We start from the raw sequence: 15313 nt of genomic DNA on the forward strand, positions 1-15313 counted from the left end.
GGGGGGTTAATTTAGGTGTTTCATATATTGTGTTAGCTAGCTATAATTAATAGAGAGAAGTGTCATCTCTTATGTCCGTTCTTGGTCGACGCTACGTACTATACATACGTATAGAGAGGACTAGACACGCTAGTTAGCTAGTAAGCAAACGAAGGAAACAGAAGATCATCATGAACATATATGCATACAGAGAGAAGTGATATCGACCACCTCTCCTTCTCCGAGATATTGCTCGAACAACAAGTTCTCGTATATCTATCTGATACTACCGGCTACATATATACAATAATTATCTCTTACAAATATAATCATACGGACTCATGGTCCACATAGTATTCTCCGTCTTCAGCGATCACTTGGTCAAGAAAGAATGCCGCCAATTCCTCTTGAATTGCTCGCATGCGAGCTGGTGCTAGGAGTTCATCCCGCTTCCGAAACATCTAATTTGAAGAAGGGGGTCAATACATATATATATGAATGAATGAAACTCAATACAAATGATGGTAATAAAATAAAATTGTGAATGTTGTTATTTACGTACTTCATATTGTTCGTCAGAGTACCTGCCCCGCTCACAGGTCGTGTGGCGGATGGACTCGCAGACGTAGTATCCACAGAAATCATTCCCTTTTTCCTGCCACAACCACTTTACAAGAAATAGAGGTCAATCAAACTGATAAGCAAGAATGCTAAATGGTATTGATGAAACTAGCGCTTGAATCACTAGGAGATGCGTGGAACATGCTACTATAGTACTTACTTTCGGGTGTCTAAATTCCAGCTCCTTCGGCAGTCCCGGAACTTTTCTGGTGAATTTTCTCCAAACCCTGCCGGACAAAGAAAACAATTACTTGATATCAGGAAATGAACAAAGTTGCTGATATGGTGGATAATGATCGATTTAACTTACTTCTTGAGGATTTCAGTCATGTCCGCATACTCCTGGGGATCTTTTCGTTTAGAGTCCAAGACGGTTACTACTCCCTGCTCAAGCCTAATCTCTAGGAGAATATAGTGGAAACTGCACACGCATGCATAACTCATCAATTACATTACTATAACCTGGACTAATATATAAGGGAAACCGAATATGCACAAGACAGTAACACTCACTTGAAGTTGTAAGGAAAGAGTATTATATCTTTGTTTTCATTTTTTTAAAATGATCGTAGCAAGTTGGCCTCGGTATCTCCGGGACGATGTTGAACCTCAGTTGCATCTATGAGATATGTGTTAACGAACCCAATATCACCGATTTGTCTTTTCTTCAATTCGGCGATCTTCATTCTGCATAATATAGTGAGGATAATTATAAATACATGCAATGAAAGAGATGAGCTATATAGAGAGACTTAATGACAAAAGTAGTAGTACTTACAGACAGTAGCAGGTGATCGTTGTTTTATCGAGGGCCAATTGATTGAAAAACTGATAGAACTCCTCAAATGGAATAGGCAACAGTTCAATTCCAATGAGGTCATGCTCCGGTTTAACTCTCGCATACAAAGTACTCCTCCCCCCAGACTCTCTGCAGATTTTCAAGTACCAATCATATAATCTTCGCATCATCGTTGTTAAAGATTTTTCATCTTTGACGAGAGGCTTCCCGTACTCGTATCTGTGTATCTGCACCTCCATGGGATCATAATGTACATCGTCGGGCAGGTAATCGTCAACATTGCCATAACCGGGCACCATCCTCGGATCGACGATGTCGCTAGGCACCTTGAGGGGGGCACGATTGCTTCGCTTGTTCGCCGAGCTGGGCAATTTGTTTCCCAGCTGCTCGTCGTTCTTTCGGCCTTTGATCACTGACTGTACTTCCCGACTGCTCCGCTTCGGCCCATGTCTTTGCAATAATGCGCTCATAGTTGCCTTTCGGCGGAGACTTGGGTGGTTTTGCCAGGGCAGCCAGAGTGTGCTTCACTTTCACCAAATCTACCTTCTCCTCCGGAGGTGGATGTCTCTTTGCTCTCAACCCTTGAAACCAGTCATCCACTTTGGTTCGCGCGATCTCGGCGTTCTCATCGGGGTCCTCTCATATGGTAACTTCTCTGGAGTCTTCAAAGAAGGACCGAATCTGTATGTCCTCCCGCCTCTGGTTGTACTGCTAGACGCCGACCGAGCAGACGGAGCGGTTGTCTTCTTTACTTGCTTACGAGGCGGAGGAGAAGGACTACGACGCGCCGGAGCAGCTGGAGCGGCGGCAGGTCTCTTCCGCCCTTGCTGATGAGGCGGAGAAGGAGGAGGCTGGCTGCTCGGGCGCGTCGGCGCAGGCGGAGAAGGAGGCGGAGTGCCGCCACGCACCGGATAAGGAGCCGGCCGAGGGCCCTGATCGTCACTCGCCGGAGCAGGAGGCGGTGGAGGAGGCGGAGTGCCCTGACTCGCCGGAGGAGGAGGAGGAGGCGGAGGTGTCCAGTTCGGAAGGTTGATGAGCTCCTTCCGCCATAGGCATGGAGTCTTCAGAGCAGACCCCAGCCAAGTCTCCCCTTCACCGGTAGGGTGGTCAAGCTGGAGGTCCTCAAATCCCTCCGTTATTTCATCTACCATCACCCTAGCATATCCTTCTAGAATCGGCCGGCAGTGAAAAGTTGCGCCGGGTTCAGTAGGATAAACAGAGCCAACAGCCGCCTTGACCTTCAAATTTATCCATTGCGTCATAAGGTGGCAATTTTGAGACTCCATGATAGCATCCACGGGATAGCTGGCAGGAGCCATCAAGGCATGCTTCGGCTGAAGCAGCTCGGTGGAAGCCACGCTGCTTCTGCGCTGAGATGGCGGGGTAGCTTCGGGGGAGGCTTCGGCAGTACGTTTGCTGTGATTTGCTTCTCGTTCCTCTATCGCGTCTACCCTTGCTTGCAGCGCCTGCATTTGGGTCTGCTGCACTTTTTTCCTCCTCTCATGGGATTTGTAACCGCCTGCGTCCGGAAACCCAACCTTCCACGGAATGAAGCCTGGCGTGCCTCGTGTCCGTCCAGGGTGCTCAGGATTCCCGAGGGCCATTGTGAGCTCGTCATTATCTCTGTCTGGAAAGAACTTCCCTTACTGCGCTGCTTTGATATACTGCTTAAGCTTCCTGACTGGTATGTCCATTTGATCGTTCGTCCAAATGCACTTCCCTGTTACAGGGTCCAAGGTTCCGCCAGCCCCAAAGAACCAAGTCCGGCAACGGTCTGGCCAGCTAATTGTCTCTGGTTCGATCCCTTTATCAACCAGATCATTCTCAGTCTTGGCCCACTTAGGCCGGGCTACGAGGTAGCCACCTGACCCCGTGCGATGGTGAAGCATCTTCTTCGCAGCATTTTGCTTGTTTGTCGCCGACATCTTCTTACTCTTTTCCGATGTCTTGTGGGCCACAAATGCGGGCCAGTGATCTCTGATCTTCTCATATCTGCCCTTGAATTCTGGTGTCTCTTTTTTATCACAAACCTATTCAGCTCTTTCTTCCACCTCCTGAATAGATCTGCCATCCTCTTAAGAGCAAAAGACTTGATTAATTGTTCTTTAACTGGCTTCTCCGGATCATCCTCTGGGGGTAGGGTGAAATTTGACTTCAGCTCAGTCCAAAGATCATTTTTCTGCATATCATTGACATAAGACACCTCATGGTCTTCTGTAGCCGGCTTAAACCATTGCTCGATGCTTATCGGGATCTTGTCCCTAACTAGAACCCCGCACTGAGCAACAAATGCGCTCTTTGTCCGGAGGGGTTCAATCGGTTGGCCGTCGGGCACGATTGCTATGATCTCTAACTTTTCATCCGAGCTCAACTTTTTCTTCGGGCCTCGTCTCTTTACCTAAGTTGTGCTCGATCCGGAGGGCTAGAAAAAAGAACAAAGACTTAATTAATATGTGTACATACCAAAACAATGAATGCATCAATCAACTAGTCAGCACAGGCTTAACTAATATATATACCTGGCCGGACTCGGTTCGGTCACCGGAGCCGTCATCACGGTCTCCTTCTTGCACCGGCATTGGGTCACCGGAGCCGTCCTCATGTTCTTCTTCTTGCACCGGCATTAGGTCACCGTAGCCAGCTTGTTCACCCTCTCCTTCCAGACCATCGGTGTCGTTGAGAAACAACAAGACGGCATCACTTCCTTCTGCGATTATGTCCCTCAACAACGCTTCTTTTGCTTCGTCTCGGGCGGTGTCCATAGTTTCTACAAATATTTACAACATGGCAATTATTATTCAAACATGACAGATGGATATATTAGTGACAAACATAGAACTAGCTACCTAATCATAGCAAGTTATCGTGAGGGGGTATATATCGACAACGACGACACTACATCTATGTCCCTAGACGACCCTCGTTCCCGATAAAAAAAATCTCCTCTATTCTTTCTTCTCCTCTTTATTTCTTCTTCCTCTTCTTTTTTATCCTCTTCTTCCTCTCATGTTCGAGAGGATCGCCGAGGGGTCGGGAGGTTGCGTAGTGTCAAAGGATTCAACAAAACCATGTCTTCATCATTAGGCGAAAGTAACATGTGCTTGATGGTACGAAGCTCTTCAAAGTTGTTCTGGAACGGAGTCCCAGATAGGATAATTCGCTTTTTGGTACAAAGTTCAGCAAGAGCCTTCCGAATATCGCTATTTGGAAGGCCTTTGCTGAATTCGTACCAAAAGGCGGATTATTCTATCCGGGACTCCATTCCAGAACAACTTTGCAGAACTTCGTACCAACATGCCCTGGTTACTTCCGGCTAATGATGAAGGCATGGATTTCTTCAATACTTTGACACTAGGAAACCTCTCTCGACCCCTTGGCGAATCTCGACCCCTCGAACCCTCGAACCCCCGATAAAAATTAAGAAGAAGAAGAAGAAGAAGAAGAAGAAGAAGAATAAAAAAGAGGAGAAGAAGAAAGGAATAGCTAGAGGAGAAGAAGAACTGACAAAGTCTTCTCCTCTATTCCTTCTTCTTCTCCTCTTTTTTTTCTTCTTCTTCCTCTTTTTTCCTTTTTTTTTCTCCTCTTCTTCCTCTTCTCTTCTTCTCCTTAGGGTAAGGCCTAGTTTCCTGACCCTCGACCGCTCGACGACACTCTCGACATGCCCTCGTTCCCGATAAAAAAAAGAAGAAGAAGAAAAAAGAAGAGAAGAAAGAATAGAGGAGAAGAACTTCTTCTCCTCCATTCTTTCTTCTCCTCTTTTTATTCTTCTTCTTCCTCTTCTTTTTTCCCTCTTCTTCCTCTCCTCTTCTTCTCCCTCTTCCCCGCCTCTCTCATGAATGTTCGCCGTCCCCCCCCCCTCGACCCCTCGACGACCCTCGTTCTCGATAAAAAAAGAAGAGGAAGAAGAAGAAAAAAGAAGAGAAGAAAGAATAGAGGAGAAGAAGTTCTTCTCCTCTATTCTTTCTTCTCTTCTTTTTTCTTCTTCTTCCTCTTCTTTTTTTATCCTCTTCTTCCTCTCCTCTTCTTCTCCCTCTTCTTCCCCTTCTTCCCCGCCTCTCTCATGAATGTCCGACGTTCTTGACCCTCGACCCCCTAAACTAGTTCTCGACCCTCGACCCCCTAAACTAGTTCTCGACCCTCAACCGATGTCTTGTGGGCCACAAATACGGGCCAGTGATCTCTGATCTTCTCATATCTGCCCTTGAATTCTGGTGTCTCATTATTTTCGACAAACTTATTCAGCTCTTTCTTCCACCTCCTGAATAGTTCTGCCATCCTCTTAAGAGCAAAAGACTTGATTAATTGCTCTTTAACTGGGTTCTCTGGATTATCCTCTGGCGGTAGGGTGAAATTTGACTTCAGCTTAGTCCAAAGATCATTTTTCTGCATATCATTGACATAAGACACCTCAGGGTCTTCTGTAGCCAGCTTAAACCATTGCTGGATGCTTATCGGGATCTTGTCCCTAACCAGAACCCCGCACTGAGCAACAAATGCGCTCTTTGTCCGGAGGGGTTCAATCGGTTGGCCGTCGGGCGCGATTGCTATGATCTCAAACTTTTCATCCGAGCTCAACTTTTTCTTCGGGCCTCGTCTCTTTACCGAAGTTGTGCTCGATCCGGAGGGCTAGAAAAAAGAACAAAGACTTAATTAATATGTGTACATACCAAAACAATGAATGCATCAATCAGCTAGTCAGCACAAGCTTAACTAATATATATACCTGGCCGGACTTGGTTCAGTCACCGGAGCCATCATCACGGTCTCCTTCTTGCACCGGCATTGGGTCACCAGAGCTGTCCTCATGTTCTTCTTCTTGCACCGGCATTAGGTCACCGTAGCCAGCTTGTTCACCCTCTCCTTCCAGACCATCGGTGTCATTGAGAAACAACGAGACGGCATCACTTCCTTCTGCGATTATGTCCCTCAACAACGCTTCTTTTGCTTCGTCTAGGGAGGTGTCCATAGTTTCTACAAATATTTACAATATGGCAATTATTATTCAAACATGACAGATGGATATGTGCCAAACGTAGAACTAGCTACCTAATCATAGTAAGGAATCATATATATTAATTAGTGGCCTCGACCCTCCCCCACGTGTTGAAGCTATTGGGAGGGGGTATATATCGACAACGACGACACTACATCTATGTGTCCCTCGACGACCCTCGTTCCCGATAAAAAAAGAGGAAGAAGAAGAAAAAAAGAGGAGAAGAAAGAATAGAGAAGAACTCCTCTATTCTTTCTTCTCCTCTTTTTTTTCTTCTTCCTCTTCTTTTTTTATCATGTTCTTCCTCTCATGTTCGAGAGGATCGTCGAGGGGTTGGAAGGTTGCCTAGTGTCAAAGGATTCAACAAAACCATGTCTTCATCACTAGGCGAAAGTAACATGTGCATGATGGTACGAAGCTCTCCAAAGTTATTTTGGAACGGAATCCCAGATAAGATAATTCGCTTTTTGGTACAAAGTTCAGCAACACCTTCGAAATATCGTTATTTGGAAGGCCTTTGCTGAAATTCATACAAAAAGGCAAATTATCCTATCCGGGACACCATTCCAAAATAACTTTGGAGGACTTCGTCATGCCCTGGTTACTTCCGGCTAATGATGAAGCCATGGATTTCTTCAATACTTTGATACTAGGAAACCTCTCTCGACCCCTCGGTGATCCTCGACCCCTCGAACCCTCGACGACCCTGGAACCATCGACCCCTAGACGACCCTGGAACCCTCGACCCTCGATCCCTAGACCCTATAGAACCCTCGAACCCTCGACCCTGAAACCCTCGACCCTTGACCCCTTAACGACCCTCGAACCTCTACCCTAGTTCCCGACCCTTGACCCCTCGGCGATCCTCGACACCCTCGTTCCCGATAAAAATTAAGAAGAAGAAGAAGAAGAAGAAAGAGGAGAAGAAGAAAGGAATAGCTAGAGGAGAAGATCGAAGAAAAAAAGAAGAGAAAAAGAAGAGAAGAAGAAAGGAATATTCCTTTCTTCTTCTCCTCTTCTTTTTCTTCTTTTTTCTTCTTCTTAATTATTTATTTCTCCTCTTCTTTTCCTCTCCTCTTCTTCTTTCTTTCCTCTTCTTATTTTCTTCTTTCCTATCCTTCTTTTTCTAAAATTGTAACTTTTGCATATATAAAACTTTTCTAAAATTGTAACTTTTGCATATATAAAACTTTTCTAAAATTGTAGCTTTTGCATATAGAAAGGAATAGAGGAGAAGATCGAAGAAAAAAAGAAGAAAAAAAAGAGGAGAAGAAGAAAGGAATAGAGGAGAAGAAGAAAAAATAGAAATATATAGAAAAGTTTTCTTCTTTCCTCTTCTTTCCTTTTCTTCCTCTCCTCTTCTTCTCCTTTTTCCTCTTCTTATTTTCCTTTTTCCTCTCCTAAATATATAAAACTTTTCTAAAAATGAAAGTAACCTAAAATGTACTAAATCAGAGAACATATATAGATAATCCTTTTCTAAATATTTAAACCTAACTTTTGCATATATGAACATATATACACAGAGAACATAAAAACATATATACATTTTTATAAAAAAGAAAAATACAAAATACAAACATATATATGAAAAAAAATCTGAAAAGAAGCAATATACACAATACATATACTGACATATATACATAATATACACAAAGAGGCAATATACACAAGCATATATAATATATAAAAAAACAGGGGAGGGGCGCCGGCCGGATCAACGGGCAGGGCGACGGCAACGGGCGGGCCGGGGCGACGGCGACGGGCGGGGCGGGGCGACGGCAATGGGCGAGGCGGGGCGACGACGACGGGCGGGGCAAGGGCGACGGCGACGGGCGGGGCAGGGCGACGGCGACGGGTGGGCCGGGGCGCGCGACGCGCGTCGGGGCAGGGCAGCGATCAGCGACGGCGTCGGGCGAGGGCACGGGCGACGGCGAGCGGGCGGCGACGGCGACCTCGGGTGGCTAGGGGAGACGACGGCGACGTCGGGGCAGCCGGCGTCGAGGAGCAGCGCAGTTTGGAGAGAAGAATGGCGGGTGGGGGAAATTTCCTAAGTGTTTGGTTATATAGGAAAGGTATTGGTTCCGGTTCGTGGCTCAACCCGGGACCAATGCCCCCCTTTAGTCCCGGTTGGTGCCACCAACCGGGACCAAAGGCCTCTTTTCAGCAGCCCAAAGGGCGGGAAGCGGCGGCCTTTGGTCCCAGTTGGTGGCACCAACCGGGACTAAAGGGGGGCATTGGTCACGGTTGGTGCCACGAACCGTGACCAATGCATGAACCGTGACCAATGCCCCCTTTAGTCCCGGTTGGTGCCACCAACCGGGACCAATGGCCTTGTGCTGCCCCGCGCCCAAAAGTTTAGTCCCACCTCGCTAGTTGAGAGGGCTCGGGAGTGGTTTATAAGCGCTGCTGCGCCCACCCTCCCGAGCTCCTCTCAACTGCAGGCTTTCGGGCCTAATCTGTCACTGCAATGCCTGTGGGCCTACTGGGCCTGCTGCGGGCCTGAATCCTGGCCCATGGTAGGGTTTCTAGTCGTATTCAGGCCGTGGTGGCCCAGTAGGTGGCATTTTTTTTGTTTTTTTGTTGCTTTATTTATTTTAGTTTGTTTTTTGCTTTATTTTTTAATTCTTTATGCTTTTAGTTTTAGAAAAATTATAAACTTTTTGTTAATGCCATTAGTTTTCAAATTTTATTTTGTGATTAACTTTACTATAAAAATAGTTTTTCCCTGTTTTTTTGATTTTTTTTTTGCATTATTTATTTTCTTTTGTTTTTTGCTTTAATTTTTAATTCTGTTTGCTTTTAGGTTAGCAAAATTATAAACTTTCTGTTAGTGCCATTAGTTTTAGAAAAATTATAAACTTTCTGTTAGTGCCATTAGTTTTCAAATTTGAAAACACTTATTTAGTTTTTTTGTTTTCTTTGTTGCTTTATTTATTTTATTTTGTGATTAACTTTACTATAAAAATAGTTTTTTCCTGTTTTTTTGATTTGTTTTTTGCATTATTTATTTTCTTTTGTTTTTTGCTTTAATTTTTAATTCTGTTTGCTTTTAGGTTAGCAAAATTATAAACTTCCTGTTAGTGCCATTAGTTTTAGAAAAATTATAAACTTTCTGTTAGTGCCATTAGTTTTCAAATTTGAATAGTTAAAATTTGAATTCTTTGAAAATTGTTTGAATCACAAGTTTGTGATTAACTTACTAAAAAAGTGAGAATAGATGCGCTTATAGAGAAAAATTCAACCTAAATTCCTAGTAAATTTCTATGAATTTCAGAGAAATTCACTATGAATTTAGGTTAAACTTTTCTCTATTAGGGCATCTATTTTCACTTTGAGAGGAGCTCAACAAGGCAGAGAGGGAAGGGCTTATAAACCGGTGTGAGCCCCCTTCGGTTGGCGAGGTGGGACTAAACTCGGCCCACAACGAGGACCAACCCTTTAGTCCCGGTTTGAAAGTTGGCATGGGCCAGGGACTAATGGTCATGGTATTACGAGGGCCGAACCATAAGACATGAAAGCATTTCAAATGAACTTTGAAAAAGTTGAAAGTTGGGATGGTATCATAATTTCACCCACATAGCATGTGCATGTACAAAACGGACAATGGTAGCATGTTCGTGTGTTACAAAGTTGCGGGAGAAAGTCTTCACTTTTTCTTTTCTTGTGTCATTTGCTTATTGCGCCGTAACCATGGATAATCTTCATTGTTTATCAGGATGCTTGGGTCAGCCTTGACATTAAAGGGAGGAATTTCATGAAACTTTTCATAATCTTCAGACATGTCTGTCTTGCCGTCCACTCCCAGGATGTCCCTTTTTCCTGAAAGAACTATGTGGCGCTTTGGCTCATCGTATGATGTATTCGCTTCCTTATCTTTTCTTTTTCTCGGTTTGGTAGACATGTCCTTCACATAGATAACCTGTGCCGCATCATTGGCTAGGACAAACGGTTCGTCAGTGTACCCAAGATTTTTTCAGATCCACTGTTGTCATTCCGTACTGTGGGTCTACCTGTACCCCGCCGCCTAACAGATTGACCCATTTGCACTTAAACAAAGGGACCTTAAAATCAGGTCCGTAGTCAAGTTCCCATATGTCCACTATGTAACCATAATATGTGTCCTTTCCGCTCTCGGTTGCTGCATCAAAGCGGACACCGCTGTTTTGGTTGGTGCTCTTTTGATCTTGGGCGATCGTGTAAAATGTATTCCCATTTATCTCGTATCCTTTGTAAGTCAATACAGTCAAAGATGGTCCCTAGACAACAAGTACAACTCATCACAAACAGTGTTGTCACCTCTGAGACGTGTTTCCAACCAATTGCTGAAAGTCCTGATGTGTTCACATGTAATCCAGTCGTCGCACTGCTTCGGGTGTTTGGAGCGCAGACTGTTCTTGTGTTCATCGACATACGGGGTCACCAAGGTAGAGTTCTGTAGAACTGTGTAGTGTGCTTGAGACCAAGAATATCCGTCCCTGCATATTATTGAGTCTCTTCCAAGAGTGCCTTTTCCAGTCAGTCTCCCCTCATACCGCGATTTAGGGAGACCTATCTTCTTAAGGCCAAGAATGAAGTCAACACAAAATCCGATAACATCCTCTGTTTGATGGCCCATGGAGATGCTTCCTTCTGGCCTAGCACGGTTACGGACATATTTCTTTAGGACTCCCATGAACCTCTCAAAGGGGAACATTTGTGTAGAAATACGGGCCCCAGGATGACAATCTCGTCGACTAGATGAACTAGGACGTGCGTCATGATATTGAAGAAGGATGGTGGGGACACCAGCTCGAAACTGACAAGACATTGCGCCACATCACTCCTTAGCCTTGGTACGATTTCTGGATCGATCACCTTCTGAGAGATTGCATTGAGGAATGCACATAGCTTCACAATGGCTAATCGGACATTTTCCGGTAGAAGCCCCCTCAATGCAACCGGAAGCAATTGCATCATAATCACGTGGCAGTCATGAGACTTTAGGTTCTGAAACTTTTTCTCTGGCATATTTATTATTCCCTTTATATTCGACGAGAAGCCAGTCGTGACCTTCATACTGAGCAGGCATTCAAAGAAGATTTCTTTCTCTTCTTTCGTAAGAGCGTAGCTGGCAGGACCTTTATACTGCTTCGGAGGCATGCCGTCTTTTTCGTGCAAACGTTGCAGGTCCTCCCGTGCCTCAGGTGTATCTTTTGTCTTCCCATACACGCCCAAGAAGCCTAGCAGGTTCACGCAAAGGTTCTTCGTCACGTGCATCACGTCGATTGAGGAGCGGACCTCTAGGTCTTTCTAGTAGGGTAGGTCCCAAAATATAGATTTCTTCTTCCACATGGGTGCGTGTCCCTCAGCGTCATTCGGAACAGCTAGTCCACCGGTACCCTTTCCAAAGATTACGTAGTGTAAATCATTGACCATAGCAAGCACGTGATCACCGGTGCGCATGGCGGGCTTCTTCCGGTGATCTGCCTCGCCTTTGAAATGCTTGCCTTTCTTTCGACATTGATGGTTGGTCGGAAGAAATCGACGATGGCCCAGGTACACATTCTTCCTGCATTTGTCCAGGTATATACTTTCAGTGTCATCTAAACAGTGTGTGCATGCGTGGTATCCTTTGTTTGTCTGTCCTGAAAGGTTACTGAGAGCGGGCCAATCGTTGATGGTCACGAACAGCAACGCCTTAAGGTTAAATTCCTCCTGTCTGTGCTCATCCCACGTACGTACACCATTTTCATTCCACAGCTGTAAAAGTTCTTCAACTAATGGCCTTAGGTACACATCAATTTCGTTGCCGGGTTGCTTAGGGCCTTGGATGAGAACTGGCATCATAATGAACTTCCGCTTCATGCACATCCAAGGAGGAAGGTTATACATACATAGAGTCACGGGCCAGGTGCTGTGATTGCTGCTCTGCTCCCCGAAAGGATTAATGCCATCCGCGCTTAAAGCAAACCATACATTCCTTGGGTCCTTTGCAAACTCATCCCAGTACTTTCTCTCGATTTTTCTCCACTGCGACCCGTCAGCGGGTGCTCTCAACTTCCCATCTTTCTTTCGGTTCTCACTGTGCCATCGCATCAACTTGGCATGCTCTTCGTTTTTTAACAGACGTTTCAACCGTGGTATTATAGGAGCATACCACATCACCTTCGCAGGAACCCTCTTCCTGGGGGGGTCGCCGTCAGCATCACCAGGGTCATCTCGTCTGATCTTATACCGCAATGCACCGCATACCGGGCATGCATTCAGATCCTTGTATGCACCGCGGTAGAGGATGCAGTCATTAGGGCATGCATGTATCTTCTCCACCTCCAATCCTAGAGGGCATACGACCTTCTTTGCTGCGTATGTACTGTCGGACAATTCGTTATCCTTTGGAAGCTTCTTCTTCAATATTTTCAGTAGCTTCTCAAATCCTTTATCAGCCACAGCATTCTCTGCCTTCCACTGCAGCAATTTCAGTACGGTACTGAGCTTTGTATTGTCATCTTCGCAATTGGGGTATAACCCTTTTTTGTGATCCTCTAACATGCGATCGAACTTCAGCTTCTCCTTTTGACTTTCGCATTGCGTCCTTGCATCGACAATGACCCGGCGGAGATCATCATCATCGGGCACATCGTCTGGTTCCTCTTGATCTTCAGCAGCTTCACCCGTTGCAGCATCATTGGGCACATCGTCTGGTTCCTCTTGATCTTCACCAGCTCCCCCGTTGCAGCATCACCGTATTCAGGGGGCACATAGTTGTCATCGTAGTCTTCTTCTTCGCCGTCTTCCATCATAACCCCTATTTTTCCGTGCCTCGTCCAAACATTATAGTGTGGCATGAAACCCTTGTAAAGCAGGTGGGAGTGAAGGATTTTCCGGTTAGAGTAAGACCTCGTGTTCCCACATTCAGTGCATGGACAACACATAAAACCATTCTGCTTGTTTGCCTCAGCCGCATCGAGAAACTCATGCACGCCCTTAATGTACTCGCGGGTGTGTCTGTCACCGTACATCCATTGCCGGTTCATCTGCGTGCATTATATATAATTAAGTGTCCAAATTAATAGAAGTTCATCATCACATTAAAACCAAAGTGCATACATAGTTCTCATCTAACAACATATAGCTCTCCAGAGCATCTAATTAATTAAACCATACACTGAAACTATGTAAAACATTTCAATGCGAAAACAAATGCGATCATAATCGCAACCAAGGTAACAATTGATCCAACGGCATAATGATACCAAGCCTCGGTATGAATGGCATATTTTCTAATCTTTCTAATCTTCAAGCGCATTGCATCCATCTTGATCTTGTGATCATCGACGACATCCGCAACATGCAACTCCAATATCATCTTCTCCTCCTCAATTTTTTTTATTTTTTCCTTCAACAAATTGTTTTCTTCTTCAACTAAATTTAACCTCTCGACAATAGGGTCGGTTGGCATTTCCGATTCACATACATCCTAGATAAATAAAATCTATGTCACGTTGGTCGGCATAATTTTCATAAACAATAAATGAACCAATAGTTATAAAGATAATATACATACCACATCCGAATCATAGACAGGACGAGGGCCGACGGGGGCGGATACCAAAACCATCGCACTATATAAGATGCAATAATAAATGTAAGAAAATGATACAAGTATCTATCTAAACATACAAGTAAGAATATTTTTCCTTTCAGAAAGAAGATAAGAACAAGAGGCTCACCACGGTGGTGTCGGTGATGAGATCGGCGCGGGTGACCGACGGCGGTGAAGACGGGGACGGGGCGTGACAGACCGCTAAATCTAGACAAATCTCGAGGAAAATGGAGATTGGAGGTCGAGCTTCGGGAGGAGAAAGCTTAAGTAGTATGGCTCGGGCATTCCATCGAACACCTCATGTGCATAGGAGGTGCGCTAGAGCACCACAAAGCCCTCTCTCCCTCGGCCAGAGAAAAACAGAGCACTGGGGTGCTCTGCTCGCGAGCGAGGGGTATATATAGGCACCTCATTGGTCCCGATTCGTGGCTTGAACCGGGACCAAAGGGCCGGTTGGTGACATGAGCCGGGACTAAAGGGGAGCCTTTGGTCCCGGTTCAAGCCACGAATCGGGACCAATGGTGGTGGGCCAGGAGCGAGGCCCATTGGTCCCGGTTAATCCCACCAATCGGGACCAAAAGGTCTAAATGAACCGGGACCAATGGCCCACGTGGCCCGGTCGGCCCTCTGGGCTCATGAACCGGGACCAATGCCCACATTGATCCCGGTTCTGGACTGAACCGGGGCTAATGGGCTGACCCGGCCTGGACCAAAGCCCTGTTTTCTACTAGTGCACGTGCATACTTACATTGGCTCTGTACCACATACAGTAGTTGATTTCCAATATTACATCCACTGGAGCACAAGGAGTTGTTTTACGGTGGCATGCTCTAGCTACCAAGGTAGAAATACAAGCTAGGAGCTGCATGTCTTGTTGAACTGGCTTGCCTTTGTTTCGTCAAACCGTTGGTCAAAATGTTTGCGTGAGTCAATATGAGTTGTGCGCATCTCATTATGCACGGGCTAGCTGAGTGTGAATTCTTTATGGTTACATACATGGCCTCGATGATACGTCAAAAGTCAATAAAACCTGTGGGTTTTTTTGAGGGACAATAAAACCTATGTTTATCAGAAGAAGAAATATGATACTCCTACCTTGGTACATCAAAAACAATTCATCCTACGTGACAAAAATTGAAGAAGAAAAATGACAGGCGGCGTCAAATCATATATGTGGCCGCCCTTGCGTATGTATGATCCGGCGGTCCGATGAAGAAGAAAGGCACTTTCTTTTTCTTTTTTTGAAGGGAAGAAAAGACAAGTGGCATGGCATGCACTGGGGGATGAGCGGGACCCACCACGTAGAGGAGGAAGTCAGTGATGATATAAGCAACCC

This window comes from Triticum aestivum, chromosome 1A, assembly GCF_018294505.1.
Source record: "Triticum aestivum cultivar Chinese Spring chromosome 1A, IWGSC CS RefSeq v2.1, whole genome shotgun sequence".
Classification (NCBI taxonomy): domain Eukaryota; kingdom Viridiplantae; phylum Streptophyta; class Magnoliopsida; order Poales; family Poaceae; genus Triticum; species Triticum aestivum.